The sequence below is a fragment of the Sparus aurata genome, chromosome 11 (assembly GCF_900880675.1).
Source record: "Sparus aurata chromosome 11, fSpaAur1.1, whole genome shotgun sequence".
Lineage (NCBI taxonomy): Eukaryota > Metazoa > Chordata > Actinopteri > Spariformes > Sparidae > Sparus > Sparus aurata.
The window spans coordinates 17,648,160-17,667,256 of record NC_044197.1 but is presented as its reverse complement, the minus strand read 5'-3'; the positions used below and the strand labels follow the sequence as shown (position 1 = coordinate 17,667,256).

The 19,097-nt window shown below is 42.9% G+C and overlaps 1 protein-coding gene across 5 annotated transcripts in view; it reads left to right on the top strand.

The window, feature by feature from the left end:
- Positions 1-19,097, top strand: part of adgrl2a (adhesion G protein-coupled receptor L2a) — a 207,298-nt gene that overhangs the window by 76,621 nt on the left and 111,580 nt on the right. For 2 of the 5 annotated variants that reach the window (XM_030432608.1, XM_030432607.1), the window contains exons 2-3: positions 424-493; positions 3,742-3,900. The gene's annotated coding sequence lies outside the window, so the exon portion shown is untranslated. Of the gene's footprint in view, positions 1-423; positions 3,622-3,741; positions 3,901-19,097 lie in introns of all 5 variants that reach the window. The other 3 variants (XM_030432606.1, XM_030432605.1, XM_030432604.1) reach the window with 3 other exon arrangements.

The following is a 19,097-nucleotide window of genomic DNA, read 5'->3' as shown; positions in this document are numbered from 1 at the left end:
AAAGAATTGTTGCCAATAGCCAACTAAAAAGTTGTTAAGCGTAACTTACATTTCACACACACATAATTTTGTTAAATTAGGGTGATTGAGATCAATTCTGCCGACATACCGTCATTTTCCTCCCAATTCCTAGCTAAAAAGCCAACAACAGATCAGTCGCCATTCATTAAACCCTGACGTACGTCTGACAGCTCTCAGTTAGATGAGGTGAGTCACACATAAAGCTTATCATTCACTGTGTGATGAGGCCATGATTATGCATGTCACAGCACTCAGTCGCTGTTAATCAATTAAATTTTTCTCAGTGATCCACATTACGAACGTGAAACAAACGATGATAGTTTCATCGTGGATGATACATACGATGTGATATCTTTCCGTCTAATGTTGAATGTAGTATTGTCTGTATGTTCTTTCACCCAGGTCATGCCCATTTGCACCATGCAACGTCAGTTCAGTCTCAGTCGAGCTGTCTCTTTGAAGAAGTCTGCAGGTAAAGGAAATTATTCAAATACTCCTTTTTCAGTTTTAGAATTAGAGTGTGTGTGTGTGTGTGTGTGTGTGTAGGTGTGTGTGTGTGTGTGTGTGTGTGAGAGAGAGAGAGAGAGAGGGTATACAAACCTGACTGCATCAGCATGGGGCCCCGTGCCACATCTTTTCTGCAGACAGTTTTTGTGCTTGTTTGTGATTTGTGTAAACCTTATTTCACCACGTGTCATCTCCAGAACAAGTTTGCTGCTTCAGAGCCTCAATCCAGAGCAGTAAATCTTTTCTTTTAATTTCCCTTATTTCCAACCATTGACCACTAATCAATAGGGTTTTGCCGTTTTTTTGGGGGTTTTTTTCGTGGGAGCAACAGCAGTTTCCTTTGAGGGTGCAGTTGAGCAGTCTGTTTGTTTAACAATTTGTGGGCAGCCTCTGTTTATATGCTCTCGTGTGAGTGAGGCAGCTGTTTGCTACTGTGATTGATCAGTTTTAGACGGACTGGTCCGAGCAACAATGAAGTTTAGAAAGCTGTCTCCAAGATAAATGTGCCAGTCCAATGACTCCCAGCGTACAAATGATTTGGCTACGGCAAATTAGCGCCCAACAATTACAGGAGGGGAAAAAAAAGAAAAAAAAAAAAGAAGATTCACTTGGATTCAGGCTACCTCTTCCCCGCCGCCCTTCTCTACATCGGCATCTCTCCTGGCTCCACTTAGCCACCATCCGAACTTTCCTCTGCCACTCTGCCGCAGCTCCAGTGCCATCCTGCATACCGCCTCTTCCCACTTCTCTGTCAGAGAGGTAATTATAACCAGAGCGGCAGGAGAGAGTCAGTGCTGGAGGGTTCGCCTTGGACCTGCCCTCTGAGTTGTGAGCCACGCCACCTTCTCTGTGGTCATCTTCTGGGATGGCTGGCGGAGCTTTATAAATGACCCTGCCACCGGCCTTTCAGAAACAACCGAACAAGCTAGAAGTGAGCCAAAGAGCCACTTTACAAGTTGCCTTTTGTCAACGGCAGTAAAACGGATATTTTTCTGAGCACCAAGCCTAAATGTTGTAATTGGCTCGAGTAGTAAGTCATTTGTGAGACATAATTTCAGCAGCTGCAAAGCTGTCAGTGCTGAGGTGCTTTTACACTGATACAGCATTTCTCCTCAGACATTCCTTTAATGTCATTTGAAATATGTTGAAATGCAATATTGTGTCGTTTTCCCAAGATGGACTAACCTTCTTATCGGCCCCTTCAGGTAATAACACCATACATTACACTACATTACATAAGAGGTGCTAGATTAGTTGATTAATCGATTTGCCGATTAATAGGGAAATTATTTGCCAACTGATGAATTAATAATTTTAACTCTTCAAGCAGAAATGCTAAATACAACAAATAAAAAAAAATAAAAAAGATAACTGGAGATATGAGGAGGGATCACCAACACACAGTGATGGAATGTATCAAAGTACATTTACTCAAATACTGTACGTAACTGCAATTTTGAGGTACTTACCTCACCGTAAGTATTTCCATTTTCTGCTACTTTATACTTCCACTACATTCGGAGGAACGTAGGCATATATTTGTACTTCATTACGTTTATTTGATAACATTAGTTACATATTACTTTGCAGATTACGTGCTGCATCAAAGCCCAAGTCGAACAGTTTTACAAGCATTTATTTTATCCGCAATCAGATGAATGAAATTGATCCTGTTAATCTGAAAAATGCTGAATATCAGCTTGATAATTAGTTGACCCATATTATACGGCATATTCATGCACTTTGGAATACTTAAATATATTATCTGCCACAAAATTACTTTTGATACATATCAGGTACTTTAGTTCTACTCAAGTATGACTTTGGGCACTTTGTAATACATTATGCTATTTCCTGATAAAGCGTAGTTAAATTCAGTGATATGATAATGTCACAAATTGTTACCGTTTGTTTGCCTTGTCACTGCCGTGTGATTGTGTGTGTTAAGGATTTGCTTTAATGTGTTTGGTAGAAGTGCAGGTAAAGATGCAAACAGTAAAAAACTAAATTTCCACTATTTGCGAAGACATCCTTAGTCTCTTTCCAATCAAATGTTCATATAAAGAATCTTTTTTGAACGTAAACAATACAATATCAGGAATAAACCAAGCTATCAGGGAAAATGACTGCTGCTCAGTGACAGATTTATTCAAAACTGTGTGTGAAAACGATGCTTTGTTTGAGTCGAGCAGTCACAGGATTTAGTTACATAGCAAATTGGACAAAACCAAGCTAATCATTTCAAAGGTAAAATAATATTAAAGGGAGAATAGGTGCTTTGTCATAATTAAAATGTATTTGAGTGGTAAAATGAAACAGGAAGGAGGGGAATGTTTACCTATTTCAACTTTAATTGAGGACAATATCCATTCAATCTTGTCCCTGCAGAACCGAGGTGCTATAACGTTCTGCTACTCTCATGACAAGTTTAGATCCGGGGCCTCTAGATCTTAAACCAAATATATAGCTTATTAATAGAATTTATGTGCCATATACGGTCTTCTCGGGGATGGGCTGCCTAATTATCCCAGGAGCTGAATGATATTGGTGTGCTTTATTAATGTTCCACGGTATTGCCAGGGACAACCAATAAATACGGCACTAGGGATTCCACCAAATGAAATGGGGATACTTGAGTCTTTTAATGAAGCACTGTCAATGTGCACCACATATACCCTTATTTAAATATGCACATGATCCTTCAAAGACATATTATACAAAGAATGGGTAAGTGATGGTAGCTGACTTGCCTTTTACAACCCAAGAGCTGCTTTGAGTCGCCTTGGGTCCTTCCTCGCAAGAAAAACAACAGCATTGCATACAGATAACATTTGCCGCATCTTTTTTATTACGATGATATTGTTTGCTAGGTGGACTTAATGAGTGCCTCGGGGCCCTTGGCATGGCTTAACTATCTTTTTCAGGTTCTCTAATCCTGTTGGAATTAATGGGAAAAGTTTACATTATGGACACGGGCACTTACAGCAGTGGGTCAGGACACGGAAGCACCAGCCCTGGTTTCTCTCACCTTTCGTTGGAACATAATGGAAAATCAAACATCATTATCAGAACATCGAGCCATAAAAGACAAATGTGTGTATTACTGCTCACACTCTGTTTTCCTCAGTGTTTTATGTGCTCCCCAAGGAGATGTTAAGGCCTGTTGCAGAACAGCCATAAATCCCAAACTTTGTCTTTTTTTTTATCGCAAAGGGAGGTTGCTGTCTGGCTGAAGATTGACCATGGCTCAGGGCTGGATAGAGACCTGTATGACAGGCCCCACTGAGGACTGAATGGACAGCAGTGTCTGATGAATGGCCCTCCTCCCTTCTTAATCACAAAGCACTCACACCGAGTGAGACACCAACAAAGGCAAGTGTGGCAGCGCCAGGCAAGTCCAAGGTTCCCAATATACCGTCGGTGACACACTTTGACTTTTTGTGGTCGATCAGTGCGGCGCCTGTTTCTCAACTGGTCCTTGAGTTCAAACCGGAAAATGTTATATTTGAGTGGGTTTCTTTGTGTCTACCTGCACGGCAAAATACATTAAAAGATCAAGACCGACAATGAACTGACATGACTAAAAAGTCCAGTCTGTCTAGTCGAAGCCTTGCATAGCTTATTCATCTGTGACACTGTGGATTTCTATAAAAACTGGATTGAAGATGGGTCTTGACCTAGAATAGACCCCAATAACTTTTGGTGCAGATCAGGGAAAAGGGACTGATCAAGAATTTGTTTTCTCACAAACAATGCATGGATCTTGATAAGTAAATGCAATTTGAACCAGATCCTAGATCTGGTGATGAATTATGGGAAAGAAGTCGGGATGGTTTAAAATTCAGAGTGATGCAGTGATATCGAGTTTGATATTAGATCAGGCTTGACTGAATTAAGTGGGACTGTTGGGTCCTTTTCGGGTGTTGATATTAGGGATGAACAATACTGGATTGTTTTGCCTACTCTTATAATAATGGCAGATGAAGATCATTCAAGACCTACTTAATCAATGTATATTTGAAGTGTCATTTTATATTTCTTTGTCATATCGGTAGTATTGCTCATTTTGAGCCAATGCAGGTATTTCATTATAAAGCATTTGTACAGGGCTGAAGGCGTGCCAGTATTTCTGTGCATCAACAAAATCATAGAATAACTATGGTCTTACTCTTTAAAATGTTTGGAGTTGTAGACTTGAACAATATTTCACAAATACACAATGCATTTTTTTTTTTACTTCTCCCCTCCACAGTTGCTTTGTGTTTTCAAGAAGATATTATGGACTTGATGTGAAAATAATTGCATTCTGACTCCCATTTAACATTTATTGCCAAATGTAAATCCTAATAGTGAGAAAAAAAGGCTTGTGTCAGTAGGAAGAGTGACCCTAAACACATCCTTCAGTGTCTGCACATTGATGAGTAGAAGGAAGCAAAATTGTCCTTCAGAGCCTGTTATTATTTGAGCAAGCTATTGCAATGCACGATGCACAGTGAGCCCGGAGCATGGCTTGCATTTGCTGTACACTCCACTGCAAAATGAGACTAGTCGAGCCCTAATGTAACCAGCAAAAGCTGGATAAAAATCTATACAAACTCAATTATGAATCAATTTGAGTTTGTGTCAGACAGTCTGGTGCCAACAGAGTGGATTTTTTATTAACTTATGGTCTGGGAAGAATGAAACACTTTTCATTTGTGTACTTCAGTATGTTGCTTCATGATTCAGGGGAAGGGTGTTCACACTTTGTCTTAGAGGGACTTATCTCTCATGGTGGACCGGGGTTGAGAGGCATGCAGCGTTCTGTGTCCTAATTGTGAAATCAAAAAGGTTTATTTTCAGTTTGTTACTTCACTGCTCAAGATTGTCGAATTATAAAGATGTGAGGAGATAGAGGGGCTCTTTTTCACAAAGCAGAAGGTAGCTCAACAGTTGAATGAGTAATTAAAATGAAATCCCTCCCACACTGATTCATATTACCACGCTGCTGTAGTACGTTTGAGTTCAGATGGATTTTTTACCCTGCACCCCACTGTCCTGCTCTGGCGTATCAAACTAGGTCACATGCTTGAATATTCATGATCCTCTATGACAACTTCCCGCTATTCCATGTCAAGACCTATGTTAATTTTGAGATTTGCACATTTGAGCCCACTCGAAACTCTTTAACTTCACTGCCTCAGATTTTCTGAGCACCCTGAGAGCCAGTTTGACAACTGTAGCTTGTCTGAAAAGAAAATATTGTGCTGAACAAGACTTGATATTATCAGCTTTTGCTGCAGTGATTTCTTTGCATTACTGGACATATGGCTGCCATTTTGGATGGTCAGTCAGGCTCCAGCTGTGATGGCCTGAGATGTTATTGATTCGAACAAGATAGCCAGGTGGCCAATGGGATTTCCAGAGAATGCACATAGATAAGATTGTGCTCCAATTCTCATGTGTCACCGGAGAAATGACAGTTGAGACTTAAATATTCTGAGGGGCAATGGCCAGTTAGACCCGCGGCTCATCAACATCACAATCCACGTGTCAGTCATTGTCAGTCACGTCGCCATCATCAGCCAGTTGCCGTCTCTATTATGTTGCAGCGTGCATGTGCGGGGACAAAGCATTCGTACGTGCACACAAACACACACAGGTCCCATTGGTTCCATTAAAAGTTGCCCTACAGTAGTTTGTCCGTCTCGGTCCCTAACTCATACACCTGCCACTTGCCAGGAAAACCTGCCTCTGTCCCTTAAGGTCAATAAAGCACGAAAGTATTTCCCGACAGAAATGACAGCGTTTCCTCCTGACATTTCGCCCCAGCATGTGATGACCTCTCATTAGTAAGAAAGTGGGTCATATAGGATCTAGTAGTTATCTATTCTTAAGTCAGAAACAGAAGTTGTGTCGACTCCATCTTGGGAAATAAAACAACCCTCTCGCTAGTCATTTACTATTTCGCTGCCAAGAGCAGCATCATTAATTGGAAATGGTGTGGAATGCTTGGCATGGTCCTTTTCTAACAAGTTGACTGAGAACTGAGGCTTTCACAGCCAAACTGTGGGTGTGTTCAGCACAGAAACAGTAGGGAGGGAAAGGCAAAATGTGATGGGGACGCGCAATGTTAGATGACAAAGAGGAAAAAAATTTAAGAGGTAGTTAGGAGAAACCATAATTCTATATACAGTACCGAGCAGTCTTCAAATACACTGTCCCGTTGTTTTATTTCACTCCTCTCCTGTTTCGCTTTTTTCCTCTATCGTTTCTGTTTTCCCGCTTTCCTTTTTTTTCTTCTCTTCAGTCGTTCAAAATTACAACCGCCCTGTTGATGTATCTTGAAGATGATTATCCACTGAGATTGGGCTTCTGTAGCTGAACATGCCCAGGGGAGCCTCATCACCCCCGCTGTAATAGACAAGAACAAAAGGAGTGGAGAGGGAAGGAGAGGAGAGAGGCAAGAATTCCACAGAGCTACAACAAAGAACACAGTTAAATCTTCAAGCCTCCCCATCACCACCACCACCACCGCCGCCTGCCGCCGTCGCCCACCCCCCTCCTCCCCACTCGCGCCATCTACGGCAGCCGTTCAACCTGCTTGCCGTGAAGATAGCTCGATCCTCATCTCACCCTAGGAGAGAGATATACTGAAGGCATATTGATCATAGTCTGCTTACAGCTGTCATTAATTCAGACAACTCGGAGCTTAATGAGAAGTTTTATTTCTGCCTCTCAGTCCCTTTGTTACTCAGTTGCACGAGATGCCCCTCCGCCCGCCCTCCTCCTACTTATTGTGACATAGATGCTGCCCCTCTCCACCTCCCCCTGCCAAATCCAACATTTAAAGATTTATCTCTTAAATGAGAACCTGTGGTAAACAGGCTAATCTGTTTGGCAGCACTCACGGTCATGGCTGAATAAAACATTTGACAACGCTAAGCCCCTGAATCTTCCTATCTCTCTCTGGCAAAAGGCCTCTCGCTGCCTCCCTTCAGGGCTCCTTCATTGTTAATCCTACCGATCGCATTCTTCTAGCTTTTTGCCGTGCTGCAGGGGTGTGGCCGGACTTTTGTCTCATCTGACAGAGAGTTCATTATGTGATTGGCGAGGAGCTAATGCAATAACGCTCATCACGTGCCGCTACCGGGGCCAAGTCCAGCCATTCATGCAGCACTCTGTTCCTGTTCCTCTCCTCTCTCTCCCTCCTGTCTCGTAGAGGCAGTCTGCCACCTCTCCTGTGGTGACAGGTTCCCTCTGAGGTATTTAACCACTTGTCTTGCAAAACCCCTTTTAATTGAAATTACCCATTGGCTGATAAGCTTTTGGAGCCTTATCAGGGAGGAGATATAGTGGTTAGGGTCTTTCATGCTGGAAGGTTTTGCCGTGGCTCGCTCTTCTTGCTCTTTTTCTAATTGTCTTCCTCAGGCTTCAGTTCTCACCTCCAGTCCATCTTTTTTTTCCCAACTGGATGATCTTTTATTTCTGTTTATTTCTATCTGTTGCTCACTTTTTTTTTCTTCTCCTCCACTTTTTCCCAGCTTTGAAAGTTGCCCAGTCAAGCGTTCTGTCCTGTCTCTTTGGTGATATAGGTGCTGTTGTCGCAGCCTCGCACCATGCCATATACTCCATGATCCAGTGAGCACTTTCGTTTTTATCTGACACACACAGACCTATGAACCACTATGACACGCCTCCCCTGTTGTGAGCTGTCAGGAGTCCCCGGTTAACGCAGCTAATGCTGCTCCGGCCAGCATCACTAGCCTTGTGTGTTTTCAAATCCAATGGCTTCGCAGCGGTCTCGTCAAGTCAGCCCGCTCAGGCACACCACGCACTAATGCAGAAGTGCCGTAATTAGGTCACTAACAATCTGCTATTTCCAATGCTGTCACAGTCAAAACTTGACAAAAACCTCCCTCCCACGCACATGCACACTACTACTGCTACGAGTGAGACAGCAGAATCAGCAACGGTGGATAATTTAGTGATGGCATCATTTCGTAGTGAACAACTCAGTCAGCTTCTGCCGGGATGAAACCATCTCTATAGGATGATCTCCTTGGATTGGGTTCTCTGGAGCATGCACACTTCTTTTGTGTAAGACTGAAAGACGAACGATGTTATCAAGTCCTCTACAGCGCGTTGGTTTGGCAATAGAAAGAGCACATGGAGCTTGGTTCAGTATCCACTCTTTCTCGCTGCAGCAGTGGCACACCGCACTGCTGAATGGGCTCCAACTGGGCGGACGAGTTTCAATATGAAAAATGCAATCTGCATAAAGCAAGGTAAACAACCTCACCCGTATTCTTACTCTCCCAGCGATGACATGAATACATGCGCGGCAGGACGAGCTCACGAGCGCAGTACACACACAGCTGAAAAGGCTGCTCGTGTATTTAACACAACACATCGCAGCTACCTGGAAAGGAAGAGTCAGAGATTTCAATTTTTTTGTTTGATATTCAAATACTTCTTCTGTGAGTCAGTAAATAAACTTCAGCCCATGCCCTGTTGAATATAATTTAAAGGCTATGGCCCGCCGAATACAATTTGATGAGTACTTACTATGCTGAAACCCACATCACTCTTCAGGCATGACACGAATGAGCAATTCAGTGGTCATTTATAATGAAGAGGCTGTTTTTATCACAACTCTTGGTACTAACAAATCAATGTGACACCAGTGTTACATCTGAATAATTCATCAGCGGTTATTAGGCCCTTTCATTTACATGTAATAATTGGAGCGACTGCTGCACAAGCGCCTGTATGATAATAGTTATGCTTAAGCTGTCAAGTGCATACAATGGCCAAGAGATCTCTTGTACTTTGTGCTTTATATGTATGTGCTTAACTGTTTGATTGCTGAAATGATGTGTCAAAGTAGGGGATGTTTGATTAGCAAGCAGCACATGGCAAATTGAGCCACAAATGAGGGTTTTTTTTTTTGTTTTTTTATCCTCTCAGATTTCTTTCAGGACATTAAACACAGATTGAGTTCAGCCTGCTCTGAAGTCAAGATGACTCTCACAGTGATTTAGTTCATTTTCAAATTAAAATATTTAAGATTGAGCTAAAACCTTTGCAAAACCAATGCAAGACAAGAATTACACAATATACTACAGGTGTAGAGCATTATATCTTAAGAAAGGCAGTCTAGCTCAAAACAGCAAATGTGTTTTTACAGAAGAAATGTCTCCTGGAGTGTATGTCCTATGAGCAAGAGCAGGAAATAATGGTTATGGTTATGTTGAGGCACTCACAGCACTTGATTTAGGGAAAGTTTGTGGTCTTGGTTAAAAATTGAAAAACTGAAAAGTGAAGTTTTTTACTTAATTAATGTTTAATGACAACACACACATACACACACACACACACACACAAACCCAAAACATAATATTTCCTAGCCGTAACCAAAGTGAGTTTGTTGCCTAAAGGGAAACACTCGCTGGACAAATAATAATGTTCATCATGTTTCTCCTAAAAACATAATTAGCTGAGCACAAATTCAACATTATTTCCAGGAGACATTTAGGTACAAAGCAAGTTGTACAAAGTAACTAAATACATTTACTCAAGTAGTTGTTATGTACACATTAAAAAATTAATCATCTCAGCTTTTGGAGTAGGCCTGACCTGTAGGTTAGGAACCACTGAACTAAATTACCCAACTGTATAAAATGTAGTTAAAGGTTATACAATATGTTTTGATTAGTTTTAACAGAATGAGAAGAAATAACAGTTTTCACATATTTACACAGATATAGCCAAGCCCCTCCCCCCATAGAATGGAGGCAATGTGTGGTGAGTTTGCTACAATCCCAAACCTGTCTTAGCGGTCTTAATTAAACAACCATACAGCTTCTCAATTTAAAGGTCCCATATTATACTGTTTTTTCTTCAATTTCACACAGCTGTCAGAACAACAACACTGTATTCGAAATGCATTGCCCTAAACCCATCCGTGGTCCTGAATTTCAGCTGTCTAAAAGTCGCTCAAGTGAGCTCCCCCCTCAGGGAGAGGATGCCTCTTACGCTAGCGGTAGCATGCGCTAATGTTTAGGGTGGATGTACGATATGGCATGCCGAGATGCTGTCATTCAACCATAGCAGTTTGACCCAGAATCGGACCCAGAAGGAGAGGCTCCTGAAGAAATACAGAATCTGCGGCTGCAGCAGGATGCTTCAGAATAGTTAGTGTGTCTGAATATGTTACTTAGTTTGTTCGTATGTGTTGTAACATTTACTACCATGTAGCTAATGGCTAACAGCTACTAAAAGCAGTATCTGTCTCCAACACAGTCTTCAATCTCTTGGACACTGTTTGCATCGTCTCTGTTTCCAGTCTGCACGTTTCCAGACATTTTAATGTGACAACCAAGCTCCCTCGTAATATTATTAACTTTAAACTCGCCTTAAACGCCATTGCATAGCAGACCGAAGCGGAGCTCACTAGTTAGCCAATTTCCAGCTGACTTCACCATACTCGTAGGCAACTGTAAATACTATTAAATTGTGGCGAAACTTACCTGTGGCTCGGGTGCAGTTGCTGGGTCCCGTATAGTTGGGACCGATCCTTTTACGAGTGTCAGTGTCGGGGCAAAGCCAGCTTTGTACTGACCCTCGTTAGTGAAGCAGTCCGATGTGAAGTGGACAAACCGACCTTCACCTCAAGGATGGACGCCCCCCTCTTGGATATCTCCTATCACCGCACAGAGGAGGCCAGCCGATGAAAATGACTCCTTTTGTTACGTAACGAAAGGAGCTGAATCTGAACAGCCTGTAGGAGCACCGTTTTATCAGTGGGTGGGCTGCAGAGACCATGCAGGAATCGTTTGCTTTCCTCATTCTGGGAGTTGGCAGGCTCAGAGAGGATCAGTTTATATAAGAGAGACCAGAGAAAACGTGTTTTTCATGATGTGGGTCTTTTAAGTTTCTCTCTTTCACCCATCTAAGATGAGCTTATCTGTCCTGCAAGCTCATTTTAAAACATACTACATTCAAATTTGAAAAAAAAACAAGATAAAACTTTCCTGCACGGTCTTGGTTTGTCTTTCCAGAATCACCTCCGGTTTAGTCAAAATGAATCCTTAATTCACAATAAGATATTCAAGTAACACCTTCCAAGGTAAGAGTAAGATGTGAAAATATTCTGGCTCTAAATGCTGTTTGCCCTGCTACCTGCCCCTCTGATGCCCTACCTCCCTCTCAGTCCTCTCCCACGTCACGCCTCTCCTGTACCCTCGTGCCCTTCATCGTTCACAGAGTCCCAGTCCCGGTTGTATCTCCTATTACACTGTTGATAAACTGGCCTCTGTTCATTGGGACGCCGATGAGCCCGCTTCCGTTTGCCAGTCCGCTGGTTGCTTGGGTACTGGTGCCCATTCTGGTGGTGTTCCCCGCTATCATTCCCCACTGGGCCCCCCACACCGTGGGCCCGAACACTTCCGTCTCTCTGCAGTCCAAAGCTTTTGTACTCGCAGTGTAAACACAAACACTATACTCACGTAACTCAACTAGAGAATTTCATATTCTGGTGTATTCTGATGATATGCCATCCGTTGTTTGTAGGCCAGTGCTTACATATCATATCTTTAAAACTACTGTAGCCCCACTTTGATCAGCTATAACAGTAACAGAGAAACATAATACTGTCATATGTATGAAATAATAGATCACAGTCACAGATCACAGTCATAGTCACAGAACAGCTACTTCTGATACTTTCCGTACATATTGCTGATAGTAATTCTGTACTTAAACTGAAGTAGGATTAAAATGGAGGACCTTTATTTAAGAAAGGATCTGAATACTTCCTCTGCCACCGAACATATCACACCACCTACTTTTTTATAAAAAGCAGATTTGGTATTTTCCACCTGTGTGCATTCCAACAGATGAGCTTACAGCACAGTTGAAGCTGTGGTGGAAGAAGGTATTTTAGAGTGTGACCAACAAGCTAAGTGAAAGCCTTGGGCTTTCGTATTTGAGATTTACTCAAGCATGTTGCATGGAAACCAACACAGTCCAGGAATTGAGGTGGTAAAATGAGCAGATTGAAAACAGGGAGAGAGAAGGGAGCAATGTTCTGCAGATGGAGGAGGGTGTGGAAAAGCACCAGCGTACCGGACAGGCGTGACCTGAGGAACACCATGTGGAGGCAGAAGGGCCCGCCGGAGCCACCTGAGCCTTGACTCCGTCTGAAACAGGAGTGCTCCGTTGACAAGCCATCACTCAGAGACTCCGACGGGGCTTTCAGCAGACCCCCGTCCTCCCCACGCCTTCCCCCTGACACACACACTCGAACCCTACACCGCAATGTATGTCAGCGCAGTCATTAGGGTAATTGCTGATTACATACACAATTGTCTCACACAAGTCTGCCAGATGTGCATCAATCCATGACCAGGTTCTCTTACATTTTGGTCTGAAAGACGATTGTTCAGAACGCTGACTTTTATTTCTGACAAATTGTGTCCTCTGGTGAAAATGGAGTTTGTTGTTCTTTTTTTTATGGACAGAATTTGTTTTTAGTGCAATATTCTTACTCTTCCCTCGCTCGCGGAGTGAATTGTCGTGTGAGATATGACTGGCCAGACGTCCAAGGCGAGAGATGAAAACTCACGGCAAACGCTTTCGTTTTAAGGCCCGCTGATGGATAAGTGGACAATGTGTCACGGACAGGTAGCTGTGAAAAATTGCCGTGTCATGCCTGTAGACAGTCAAGTTATCTGCGGAATTCAAAGTGGTGGAAGTCCTTGCAGGCTTTTTTCAAACAATGCTATTTATTAAGTTTGTTGTTTTTGGTTTTTTTCGCATGGACCGTCTGCTGTCTCTCAATTTGAAGCGTCCGAGAATAGTCCCGACATAAATCTGTTTTCTTTACGCCACTTATATCAAATTAAGTTTTTATTACATCTTAATTTTTTTCCAGAATCTGTTTCTTTAAAACTCTTAACCAAAACGTTGGCAGGCCTAGTGTTGAATGTTGAAATTAAAATCATAACCAAAGAGCTTCTGTTCAATCAAACTCCGGTGCCTGAGTCAATTTAATTGTACATTTTCAGGCTGATGCTCACAGGGAGGCTTACAGTGAGGAAGACATCCTGTGCCTTGTTGAGGAAAACTTTGAAACAACAAAGTCTCATTCAGTTGATTGCACATGTGACCTTTTTTTGTTACAGGACACTCTCTTTTAATGGAGAGCAGGTTTGCTGTATGAATAAAGCAGCAGCTTCTTACATTCTTAAGGCTGACGCAGTCACGCCGATGAATATTTCACTTTGTATTTGGGGGCAAAAAATCTGCTCTCCTTGTTAAAAATGCATGATTTCATAACAGCTCCATGATAACAATATTAACCCATTCAAACAAAGGCTCACCTTTGCAATTACACCAATCAGAGGTGATATGAAAGGGAGGGCATGGTGATCTGGCCTCCTGCATTCAGGCGGCGTCCTCCGTTTCTTTATCATGCTGATTTCAGATGATCACACTGAGTTGTCTTCAAATGTGTTATTCATGGCTGTTTGTGAACATCACTTGAGTAGAAAATTGCTTCTGCCTGTGACTATGTGGTCAGGGCAAAAATGGATGCTGGTTGGTGGTGAGGGCGGAGGTATAGAGATGGCGGTTAAGGTCCTCCATCAGTACCAAGTGATGAGTTTATGCGTCCTCACTCCCCAGAGGCCCCGCGGCCATGACCTCCCATCCGTCCCCTTACGCTCTCATTCATTTCACTTTCATAAGGACCAGTAATGACTTCCCTCCAATGAAAGGCAGCGAGGAGGAGGCTGAAACACTTGTTGTGGAGAAGTGGAATCTTCTTCCTGTGATGGCAATTGGTCGTGCTCCTAGAAAACGCTGCAAGGGGGGTATATAGCTATTACCGAGGTCACACAGGACGGGGACAACAATCATTTTCACCTTCTCATGTATGCACACTGTTTCGCGCAGCTGGCAGTCAAACAGACTGACACACGCCTAAACCTACACGTGCGTGCACGGAGACCGATGGCACGCACACTCACACAGTGGCCGATGGGCCCCGATGGCTCTGTGCATTGTAATATGCTTGGGAGCCTGTACACGGATTAGCAGCTCATTTCAGTGGCTGCACAGTTGGCCTTCACAGTCTCCCAGAGGAGCGAGACAGCTGTGTGGGGGTGCTGTTTAGAGAGTGGTTAGCAATGTGTGTGTGTGTGTGTGTGTGTGTGTACATTGTGGGGGAGGTGGGGGCAAGGCGTATGCTTATCTAACACCAAGGGGCAAATTTGAGATGATCCAATACCAGCTTAACCAATACACACCGCTGCACTTAGCTGAAACGGGACCGAGCAGCTGACTCCCACCTCTCTGGAGATGTCTTATCATATTGCTCCTCGCTTTAAACAAACTACAAACTTTGCGAGGATTTAAAAAAGGCTTCAGCAAGGACTTGTGACGAAGCATGAGCGCAAGTGCCAGAGAGGATTTGGGATGATTAAAAAAAAAAAAAAAAAAAAAAACGACCCTCAGAGATCCGAGTTAATTTTAAAGCAGGTTCCGGCTAATTTGAAAAGATAAACACAAACATTGGTTTCTTTTTTCAACAAAGTACTCCAGGGCGCGCAAGGCCCCAACTTTGTTGTGATAATTACTTGTGAAACCACTAACTTTAATTACATTTCGCCCCCGACAAACCACTCCGGCGACTCGTGGTGATGGGATCCAGGTGGACCTTATTATGAAAATGCGAGAGAAGGTCTTGAGTGACGAGAGGTCATGTGGAGATGTGCGGACGTGATCTCACATAAACCTCCCCTGGAAAAGAAACAGGAGTATCTGCAGAGGCCTAAACACAAATAAATATTTAAGTGGGAGCTGGCTCCTCTGTCAGCTGGAGACGAGGCTTCATGACTTACAGCTTCTGAAGTGACGAGGTGTGAGTTCCTAGATTTGATGACCTTCACTTGAGCTTTGCTTTAGCTCTTCGAGCAGCCATCCTTTCTGTCTATTTGACTTGGCGAAGCACTGCTGCTGCACATTTCACTTATGAGGATTAAAAAACAAGTTGACACTTTAACATGCCAACATGTTTTTTGCGGGCGAGGTTGTCGGTGTCGCCAGTGGTATAAATGTTGAATCACAGTGACTTTGTTGTTACAGGTTAAGATTTCATGCCTGCTGGTGGGCTGCTTTCTGGAATCCTAAAACGTCAAGTGTCAGCTCCAAAGCAAACACTGCCGACTCCAGGACGGAGGGGAAAAAGGAAACCGAGAACAAATCCAGAGTTTAGCGCTCCAAGAAAACCTCTGGCAGAGTAATACAGTATGACATGAGTCAGAGACTCGCTCCTCTGGTTATTTCCCAGGCGCTCTGAGAGTTTTACAAAAGTGAACAAGAAAGAAGAAAGATCCTCACCAACTGATGTCACCGTTTGTAATTTTGCGGACAAAGGAACCCTTTACTGTGTTGTATCCATTCTATTATGTCGGCCACTATGAACTCTTGTGGCATTTACATGAGAAATGGGACCGGTGGTGAGCCTGGGCTCCATCTCACAGCTAGTTGTCTCTCTAATCCAATCTAGTGCTGTGGTGTTGGCATTGCAGTACTAAGGCTGCAGCAGCAGGGGACTGCTTTGTAAAAGGAGGAAGGGTGTTATAATTTTGAGACGCCGACACCATGGAGAGGTCACCGGCTTTTTCTTCTCCGGCTTCCTCTCGCTGCGTCGACATGAGGCGTGGGATCGAGAGGGGAATTTAAAATTCAAAGGAAGGGTTGGCTTCGAAATCACTCGACATGTCCAGATGAGAGATAAGACCAACATAATAATACAGTACAGAGTTAAATCTTTTTCTCCGTTGAGTGTGAACTTTGCGCAGCATCAAAGAAGTCATCATCAAACAAGAACATTTTCATGTATTCAGAGTATTCAAGTAACACCTTCCTGTTTCTAATGCTTCTCGAACTTGGACACAAAGACACATAAATATTTACTAAGTCCTCAGAGACAAAGTTAAGACACAGCAGCTTTCTGTCAGAAACCCCCCCCCCCCACTCCTCTCTCCAACAGCACATCCTTTGCTGAGGTTTTTAATGTTTGGGTGCTGGAGAGGTTTGAGAAGAGTCCTAGCCGCATTGTTCCACAACAACAGCTGTGACTTAATGAGTCCATTCCAAAGTGCTCACCCCTTTGCCCAAAGTCTGAGCTGCTTCCACCGCTGCCTCCTCATTGACCACATGACCATTGTCATCGAGGTATTCACTGGGTCTTAATGGTAAGACACACAAGAATGCAGCGGTGGCTGAGCCTTTGCCACCTCGGAGCGATGGTGGGAAAGCTCCTGAACTCAATTCCAACGGCTTATGTTTACCATGACAAACCAGTGACCTATGGGTTCACTCTAGTAATTTGGAGAAAAACCTCCCACACACACACACACACACACACACACACATAGGCAGACAGACACAGACTCAACCATCTCCCTCAGTCTACAGCTCCATTTAATCGTGTCTTTTCTGTCTCTGTATCCTAACAAGGACATCTACAAATAAAGAAGGCATCTGTGTTACTCGCCTCATTTTTGAGAGCTAATAGTGTCTGAAATGGAAAATTTGACATGGACAAAATAACAAGGGTGAAATCTTTGGCTCTTTTTTCCCGTCAACGACATAATATCATTACTCGGAAAAAAAAATGAGCTAGTTCTTAACTGAAACTAGATCCTCTGTGATCTTCTTGGCTGCGGCTTGTGTCGAGCTGAAAAGGAGCAAGACATGTGATGTAGTACAAAACCTGCAGCCTGGCAAGGGAAGTTAGGATGTTGCCATAGCAATTGAGATGAAATGCTCAAGTAGTGTTTTAATTAAATCCAGCCTCTTTTGTAGATTTGACAGTGAGTAGCGTGGTGACAATAGGCGCCCATAATATTAAAAGTCCATCATTAGACAGTTCTTGTGGAACCATGCAAGTAAATTCATTTTACTTCCTCACTGAGGTGATCTGACTGGGGCGGCTGGAAACAAGCTTTTTTACGAATGAATTATTCACACAGATGTGGCGATCTTAGAACGGAGCTGAAAAACAAAAGCCTTACACGACCGTAAACCCCCTTTATCCTGTCCTGTCCTTATTCTGCGTACACTTCTTGAGTTATATTTATGTTGCAAGGTCTAGTAGCGTTGAGTGTTTGGCTCCCATTTATCCGTGAGGAGGGAAAGAGTGCCTGTCAGTCCGCCACATATGCATACAAAGTGGTGTTCTTCTTTATTAAGGACTATACAAACAATACTTTATTAAGAGCTGGGAGCAAAGATGATGCCGAGGAGACCGGAGTTGCACATCCTTAACCCCGGGAACAGCACAGCATGGAGCTGTCATTTGAGTCAGGTGTCATTATCGCGGCAGGTCTGAGTTCTTAGTGAAGGCTGACAGCTTTATGATTTGAGCTGTGAAGTAATTAAAAAGGAGGGTAATGTTTGAAACTCTCAAATGTGTAAAGCAGACACTTGTTAATATTTATGTGTAAATTGTATTTACTAGCACTTTGAAATTATCCATGCAACCTGTCCACAGTACATCTGTGTTTCTAACCATGCTGCGTGTACAGTAAAAGATACATATCATGACATATTTGTGGATTAATGGAATCAATTACACGAACAGCATGCTTTGAATCTTTTCAGTTACACCTACCTCACAGCACGCTTCAAAGATGTTCATAATTACCTTTTTAAAGACATTTTAATTAACATCAACCATTTTCTGTCACACCGCCGTCATCGGAGATCACGTTGGATTGAATTCCAGTCGTGTGTCCTCCATGCATACTCAGAATTAGCCGGGGCGAAGAAGTTGGTGTGTTTGACCCTGGACATGAGCCTCGAGAGAGAAAAAAGCAAGTTGAAAAACCATACAGGCAAAAACTCATGATAACCTAGAGGTACTTCTCTCCGTTCTCCTCTCAGTCGTCTCCTGGACATGCCATGCAAAGTGAATGACACGATATTAAAGCACTTCCTCATCAAGATTGAAAGGCGTACATTCTTTTTTTGCCTTCAAGCAGTCAATTATTTGACAAGTACACATAACGAACAATGCAAGACTAGTCGGAATTTAATCAAAAGGCAGAGACAGGGGCCCAGTGCAGATGGGAAATGATTAACACAGTTAATCAAACATCCCAGCGTTAGGTTAAACATGGCAAGCCTATCCCATCATCTGCGAGAAGGATGGGATCCATTGCACATTTCCATTTTTCCATTTCCCTTTGCCTGTGGAACATGTATTGCGTTTATTACGTTGACCCCTATTTATTCAGCTTTTTTCATAAAGGTATTTACATTAGTTTGATGCCTCTGACTAATTTCCCCTCTTCGGTGAACCCTAATGGACGCAAATGCGATGCAACAAGCTTTGAAGACACTGTCAAGTGCGGTGTAATCCAAGTGGTATTTAAGCAGAGGTTTGTTTGATTTTAGCTCTCAAAGGTTTGAGTTGAGAAAACTTTTGGAGAATGAAAAAAAAAAAAAACACCCACACAGAGTTTATAACACAGGCTCTCTAGATAACATCCAATGCATCAGGCAGGTCAAGGCAT